Consider the following 8477-nt stretch of genomic DNA (forward strand, 5'->3'; position numbering starts at 1 on the left):
CTGCCTCCTGGCCTCACGCCATTCTCCTGCCTCAGCCTCCTGAGCAGCTGGGACTACAGGCGCCCACCACCACGTCCGGCTAACTTTTTGTATTTTGTTTAGTACAGATGGGGTTTCACTGTGGTAGCCAGGATGGTCTCGATCTCCTGACCTCGTGATCCACCCAACTCGGCCTCCCAAAGTGCTGGGATTACAGACATGAGCCAATGTGCCTGGCCTGTACATGATAATTTTTTAAAAGCCAAATTGAAAAATTCACTAAATACAACAGCACAAACCTGTTTGTGTCTATAAAGATATTTCTTTATAGATTGCAAGGTTCCTTGACTAGACTACAAAACTTTGTGAGGGTCACATAAGTACCAGACAATGTGTTTTGCCAAGTTCGTTCAGACCCTGAAGATTTGGAAAATGTCACTTATTCCTTCCCTCTACCTAGAAGGCTGCACATCACTCCTCAGCCCCAATGCACTTGCACATGTAAATACACAGACATGTGCAGGCCCCTCAAAACCCAGCTCAGACGTCACCTGCCTAACTCAAGCCTGATGGCAAATCACTACTGTTGTGTTCTTCCTCTGAACGTTCTATACTTATTTCAGTGAATGACTTAAATTTATTAAGGCTGGATCTTTATTATTTATATATACTCAGCACCCAGAACAACTCCTTCCTTCCTTCCTTCTTTTTCTCCCTCCCTCCTTTCACTTCTCCCAGTTCATGGCAATTGCATCCTTCTATTTACGTAGACAAAAAGCTATGAAGTTATTGGAAAACAAACAAATATGGAGTCACTAATGGCTCCTCTTTCATACACACACACATCCTCTACATTCAACCCGTCAGGAAATCCTGTTGGCTCTACCTTCAAAGCTGTATATCCAAGAACTGACCATCTCTCACCATTTCTGCTACAAACAGCCCAGTGCAAGCCACCATCATCTCTCTTGCATGATGACTGCAACAACCACCATGAGTCTCCTTGCTTCTAACGTTTCTCCTTTAAGTCTCTTCTCAACATACAGCCAGAGAAACTCCTTTTAAACCTAAGTCATTCTGATCAAAGCCCTCTAACGGCCCCCTGTTTTACTCAGAGGAAAAGGACAAAATAGACTGCATGGTCCTATGTGATCTGGTCCCTCATTTTCTCTGACTCATCTCTCACCTTCATTTATACTCTGATCATTTCGGCCTACTTGCTATTCTTTAAATAAGCCAGATACACTCCCTATTCAGGGTCTTTGCACTTGCTATCTCCTCTGCCTGGAAAGCTCTTCTCCATATCTCCATGACTAATTCCCTCACCTCCTTTAAGTCTTTGCTGAAATGTGGGCTGCTCAATAAGGTCCATCCTGACCACTCTATCTAAAATGGCTGCTCACCTTTGTGCTCCCAGCACACCCAATCCTCCTTAGCTTGCTCTGCTTTTCCTTTCACCCTGCCCTGAATCACCTTCTAACACGCTATATAATATTTGTCATGGTTATTAATTATCTACTGACATGTTCCCACGTCCAGCTACAACATAAGCACCAAGAAGTATCCTTTTGTTTTCCAAGATATGACTCCAGTGCCTGGCACATTGTAGGTGCTCAACAAATATTTGTTGCATAAATTCATCTGTTTGAAAAACAGACTTCCTATACTTAAGAAAGAATGTTCTATAAAAAGATTGGAGGGACTCTTGGAAAGATCCCTAGAGCACTCCCATTATTTTGGTAAATGGAGGACTCAAAGCCTATTGGGTTCTCTTTTATACTTTAATTATTATTATATTTTTAATTAGTTTGTATTAAAAATTTAACCAGAACAGCATAAAACTAAACACTTGGCAGACTTATGGAACTAGTAAAACCAAGCCATAGGCATACTATTTGAAGGGGTCTTTGTTTAAGAGCTCAGAGAAATCTAAAAGGAGCAACCAGGTTGTGATTGCAACCAATGCCCAAGGAGGTAGGGGAGATATGGTCAGAAAGATGAATCTAAAACTCACAGTCAGTGGGGTGCAGTGGCTCAGGACTGTAATCCCGGCACTTTGGGAGGCCAAAGTGGGCAGATCACTTGAGGCCAGGAGTTTGAGACCAGCCTGGCCAACATGGCGGAATCCTGTCTCTAATAAAAATATAAAAATTAGCCAGGTGTGATGGAGCATGTCTGTATTCCCAGATACTCAGGAGGCTGAGGCACAAGAATCTCTTGAGTCCAGGAGGTGAAGGTTGCCGTGAGCCAAGATCATGCCACTACACTCCAGCCTGGGCGACAGAGGGAGACTCTGTCTCAAATAAATAAATAAATGAATAAATAAATAAATAAACAAATAAATAAATAAAACAAAAATAAAACTCACAACCACAAAACTTCATTTAGATAGTGAGTGGCTCAAATATAAGACACAAGATTAGGTTGGAATGTTTGGGCAAGACAATTTCCTGCATGATCTTTTTTAAAGGAGTCATCTTGTTTTTAGCCTCACAATATTTAAGGCCAAAATATCAGGTAAATATTAGTCATCATTTCACTTTCTTGTAACTCTCTAAATGTGCCATATTTGCTGTTTTTGCAAAATGTAGACAGGGCTCTACTACTCTAACCCAGTGGCAAAATAAATCCCCCCACAGACCTTTCAAAGCTCATTCCTGTGAGTCGGAAACTACCAGACAGAATTCTGTCTTCAAACGCCACTGGGCTACATACAGGGGCTGAAATTTAAAAGGGCCCTTCTATATTTTTTTATGCCTTGAACCTATTTCTTAGCATCTGAAGATCAATACAAAAAATATCAAAACAGTGATAGATTTTTCTCCCGTGGAATAATTATCAGCCAATATGTTATCTTTTATCCCCTAGAAGTCATCCCTAATAGTCATCACCATTCCTATGTTTGTTTATTGAATTCAGTGAAGAAGTATCAACCCCAGGCATCTACAAATTGCACATTAAATCTAATTTTAATCAATTTCACGTTAACTTTTATTGAAGTGCTTAATAAAAATAATCATTTTCTTGAACCCTAGTAAATTACATGCATGCTGAAGTGTTCAGGGAGAAGTGTATTGGCATCTACAATTAATCTTAAAATGTGTCAAAAAATAAGATAGATTAATGGATGGGTAGAAGAATAGATATGTGACAAAACAAGCATATAAAAATGTTAGTGATGAAATCTGGATCCTGAGTACATACATATTCTCTGTGAATCCTTTTAATTTTTCTATAGGTTTGACTTATTATTAAAAGTATATATATATAAATATATATATATGGTAGGCCAGGTGTGGTGGCTCACGCCTGTAATCCCAGCACTTTGAGAGGCCGAGCTGAGTGGATCACATGAGGTCAGGAGTTCAAGACCAGCCTGGGCAACATGGTAAAACCCCATCTCTACTAAAAACACAAAAAAAACTAGCCGGGATTAGCTGAGCATGTTGGCACCTGTAGTCCCAGCTACTCCGGAGGCTGAGGCAGGAGGATTGCTTGAACCTGGGGGACAGAGATTGCAATGAACAGAGATTGCACCACTGCACTCCAGCCTAGGCAACAGAGCGAGACTCTGTGTCAAAAAAAAAAAGAAAGAAAGAAAGAAAAGAATATTTGACAATCAAATGTAAACAGAATGGTAGTCAAATTATATGAATCTTGGTAAACTAAACAGAGGAAATCCACTTCTAACTTAGAATTGCCCCTATAGCCTCTGTGACTACTCTGAGGGAGAGTCATTTTTTATCTGAGTTTTATATCTCTACCATGCCTGTTTAGTCATTAAATCTTTAATGTTTTCTTCTTCCTTTGGTCTTACTGTTGTAAACTAATCTCCAATTTTAAAGTCTCCCAAAGCTTTGTATCAATGAAATAACTCATAAAACATGCATGAGTCCCCATAACATGAGCTCCCCTTTCCACACAGATGGTAAATCCTGGATACATTTGCAAATATTTCATATCTTCCTGATCAGTAAGTGTTCAAAGAGTTGCAAACCCCCTTATCGTAGTTTTCATTTTAGGTGTTACTCTTTCTCTTCTATCTAACAACTATTCTTTTTTTGCGGGGCGGGGGGCGCGGCGGTGGTTTCTCTATGTCTTTATCCGTATCTCGATTTCTCTCCATCTCTTTGCTGTTAATGATGTGTCTTTCCGACTCTCTTTCTCGTCTGTCTGTTTATACTTCTGGATGGCTTTGTCTCTTTCAGCATGTGAATGAAAGATAAGAAATGCATTTGCAAAAATAAATAGAAATAAACTAAAAAACACCCACCCATAAAACTATTCCTGGGAAAAGGAAATTCCTCTTACCTGTCAAAATCTGTCAGCCTGGTTCTTTCAATTTCTCTTTCTTGTCTTCATTCCTTCAGAAGCTATTTGAGCCTCAGGAATTCCCTAGAGCACAGGAAGTCTGAAGGGCACAATGACACTTCAGCTTTTCCAGTGTTTAATACTCTCCCAGGACCATGAAGGAGAGCAAGGGGAGGAGCAAGGGCTGTGTTTATGGCAACTGACACATTGCTTGCACTCATACATGCTTTATTGCCATTAAATAAAAATGGCCATTCACTCTGTAAACACTGGTCTTGAAAATGAATGCAAAAACATAAGAGACAGCGTTCTCCAAAAAAGTAATAATAAGTAATATAAATGAAACTACCCTTTTTCAATTTTAATTAAAATTCCCAAGAATAAAAATTCATCGTACTTATTCCTATTTCAATGTTTTAGTCTTCATCTAAAGTCTCTAGACTATAAGTTTCTTGAAAATAGGAACTGGGTGTCATTCATCTTTGTGTCATTCATATCCCCTAGATATCCCATAGTAAACCGTCTTGCACATATTGAGTCTCAGCACACCATATATAATGCATGAATGGATTGATGGATGAATGGATTGATGGATGGATGAACGAATGAAGAAATAACTTAATGAATTAAACAATGACAAATGCTCCCTGCATTGGTAAGCTTTACCTAGGCAGGGAAGCTCAAATGCCTGCATAAACCTTGGGTACTCTAACCTAGCTCACGTCAATCAGATTAGAAATGAGGGTATATATTTATATGCATAAGTTAAGGCAAGAGTTAAGCTGCTATAACAAGAAACCTAACAATAATATGGCTTAAAGGACAAAGAAGGCTGTTTCTTTCTCACATGGTTTAGTCCAAAGTAAGTATTCCAGATCAGCAGAAGGCTTTTCTCTCCATATTCATTCAGAGATCCAGGCTAATGCAGACATGCCATATTCAACACATGGCATCCGAGGTTACTGCAAGTATCACCAGTGGGAAGGGTGGAAGAGCTAAGCCCAGAGACTTCCTCCTAAGCAAGGAAGGCAGAAGTGGCTCACATCACTCCCACTACCATTCCATTAGTCAGAGCTTGGTCACACAGCCACGCCCAGCTGCAAGGAGGCCTTGAGATTTGGTTTCTAGCTAGGCAACCCATGCTGTTCAACTCTGTTACCACAGAAAAAGGGGAGAGAGGATGGATTAGGAGTGAGGGGCTCAGCTACCATCACCATCACGTTTTGTATACATGTTTATCACCACTATCTCAAAATCTGAGGACCGATACTTGGAATGCAGTGGTGTTTAGTTTCTGGCATAAGTATTCGAGGAAATGGGGTCAAATGAAGTTTCCTGAAATAAACTGTCGCTGAAAGATAGTCTGTCATTAACAGAGTTTAAATTTATGCTTCTCTGGGTTTTTCCAGGATTGTTAAATTTATACAGAAAACCTAGAGAGCCTCCTACTCAGAGGATAACTTCCCAAATGATAGACTAGTTCATTCTTCATCAATGTACCCTTAATTTACCCATAATGTAAAGATAACAGGGGCAAAATTTTGTTTTGCTTGGAAATAGAGTCACTTAGCATATAGCCAAGAAGCAGTGTGTTCTCCAAATGTTCTGATTTCCTCAAAGAAATATACATAAAATTTTTCAGCAAAAACAGTTAAGCTCAGATATTTAATGACATGTACTCATTCTTCTGCCCCTTTCTTCTCAGGAAGCCGTGTTCACTTCTCTGACTCACTCACGCAACAACATTCTCTTCCTCAAGTCTCCCTTTTATTCTTCCAGGGCCATCTGGAGTATCTTGGATACTAAGATGACCTTGGGCTCAAGGTCCTGAACTCTGTCTAAGACTGAACCTGGTTAATTAGTAAGGTCCTTATTTCTTCTATTACTTCAGGGCTTTCACCACTTTTGTCTACTCTGTCTCCTCTCTTTGACCCTCAAGACATCTTCCTACTCTTCCTGGTTTGCTATTCTCTTACAGGGGAGAAGCTGGCTGGTCTAGTTTAGGTTTCCCCCAAAGCCAATCCTGAGACAAGAACTTGGGTGTAGGTGATTTATTTGGAAAGTGATCCAAGGAAGCAAGGGAGGAATAGGTAAAGTAAGACCTGAAGAAAGAAAAGCCAAAAAAAGTGTGCTTTCGTGAGTGTCTTACCTCTGTAAACAGCTAGGATTCAATCCCACTGGGGACCTCTGAGAAACTCTGTAGAATGACCCTCAGAACCATCCCCATGAGAGATAGTTGATATCCCTCAGTGGTTGAGGGTTGCCTTTGGGGCTAGGGAAGGGGGTAAACCCCAGCACATCCCAGCTGCCCAGGAAGGAGGCTAAGTAGTTTCCCTTCTCGGTGAGAAAACCCCTCAGGCTGAGACGCTGAAGCCTGGACACTTGCCATGGGAGGCAGAGCGCATGCTCAGGAGCTGCCCTCAGGAGGTGAGCTCAGAGACACACCTTAGGGACCTGGACGAACAGAACTGGCTGCATTTGCCACCTTCCTCAAAACGATATCTCCGCACCCCAAGACCTCACTCACCCCCTGACTATTTTCACCAGGAGTGGGACCAAATCCCTCAGACTGGAGTCCACAACTCCATCCTCTTTGTTCTTGCAAAAATTTAAATCAAAATCCACTATTGCCCTCATCAGGGTTTACTGAGTTTTTTCCCCCCTCGAGGTTTCCCTCACTAGATTACGAGCTGCTCAAAGATAGAAATGATATCTTCTTTATAATCATGGGCACATAGTAGGATCTCAACAAGTATTCACAGGGTGAATCCGTGAGCAAATAATCACCTCAATCATATTGTTTAAACTTAAAAATGACCTTCTTGCCCGGGCATGGTGGCTCATGCCTATAATCCCAGCACTTTGGGAGGCCAAGGCAGGTGGATTACTTGAGGCCAGGAGTTCAAGGCCAGCTTGATCAACATGGTGAATCTCCGTCTCTACTAAAAATACAAAAATTAGCCAGGTGTGGTGGCACGTATCTGTAATCCCAGCTTCTCAGGAGGCTGAGAAAGGAGAATCACTTGAACCCGGCAGGTGGAGGTTGCAGTGAGCCATGATTATGCCACTGCACTAGAGTCTGGGCTACCGAGCAGGATCCACCTCAAAAAAAAAAAAAAAAAAAACCTTCTCCAGCTTCCCCTTGTAACTGACATTGACATCACATTTCCACCTTAAATTACTTCTTGATGTTAGACTACAAAAGCTCACTGTTATTTCAAGAGAGACCCTGATCAAGAGCATATCTGACAGTTGTAGAGGGAAAAGAATTTCCTTTGTGAAGCTGTGAAAAAAAAAAAACTGCTTTTGTTAATTAACAAAAAGACATGAGAAAACTTGTTTTCTAAAATCATAGACCGTCGGAAACTTTACTGTTTGAAACTACATTTAAGGAGAATGAAACACCTCATTCTTGCCTGGAGGAGCTAAATCATTTTAACACAGAAAAACAGCCTGAATTTCCAGATGCAGAGCTACAGATAAAGGTTTTGCACACAACACTCCACATTTATCTTAACTTTGTAGTTTCTGATGAAACAGGACAGTTTCATCTCAGCCCAGGCTAGATGTCAAGCCTTTCATACGCTGCCCTGCTTTGCTTTGAGCTGGCACACACTGCTTTGCTTAAATTTTACCTAAACCCCACCCCTCCCACAAATACAATAACAAGACTGTGTCTTCCTTTGTCAAGTGAGATGCCTGCTGGTTTCTCTGACGTGTGGTCTCCCTTGGTCGCAAGTTAACCTAACATTGTTGAATGGCAAATATGCCCTTGGTGGTCTTCATCAGATGGACTTTATCACATCTAGTCAATTTGTTCATAACACAGATTAATCTATTGAGGTTGCTAGTCATTGCCATGAAAAGCACTTAGAGATAGACCCTGAGAAAGCTGGGCAGGTAAACTTCAAGCAGGAGCTAAGCCAGAATTTTTTAAGACCTAGAGGCTTTAAGGGTATGGTAGACTTTTGAAAAGGGCAAATATACGTGGTGGACCTGAACCTAGAGTATAGGAAAGACAACAACAGTGAAACACTCATTTACTCTTTGCATGCCTTAAATGGTAACTACTCAACTTATGGGAAAATTCCATCCTCAGTTCCAGTGGGGAGTTGCTGACCACAGATCTCAGTCCACATACCACAGTTGGCCCAGGAATCGGGAATCACAGTTGACCCAATACTGGC

This window comes from Nomascus leucogenys, chromosome 8 (assembly GCF_006542625.1).
Source record: "Nomascus leucogenys isolate Asia chromosome 8, Asia_NLE_v1, whole genome shotgun sequence".
Taxonomy (NCBI): Eukaryota; Metazoa; Chordata; class Mammalia; order Primates; family Hylobatidae; genus Nomascus; species Nomascus leucogenys.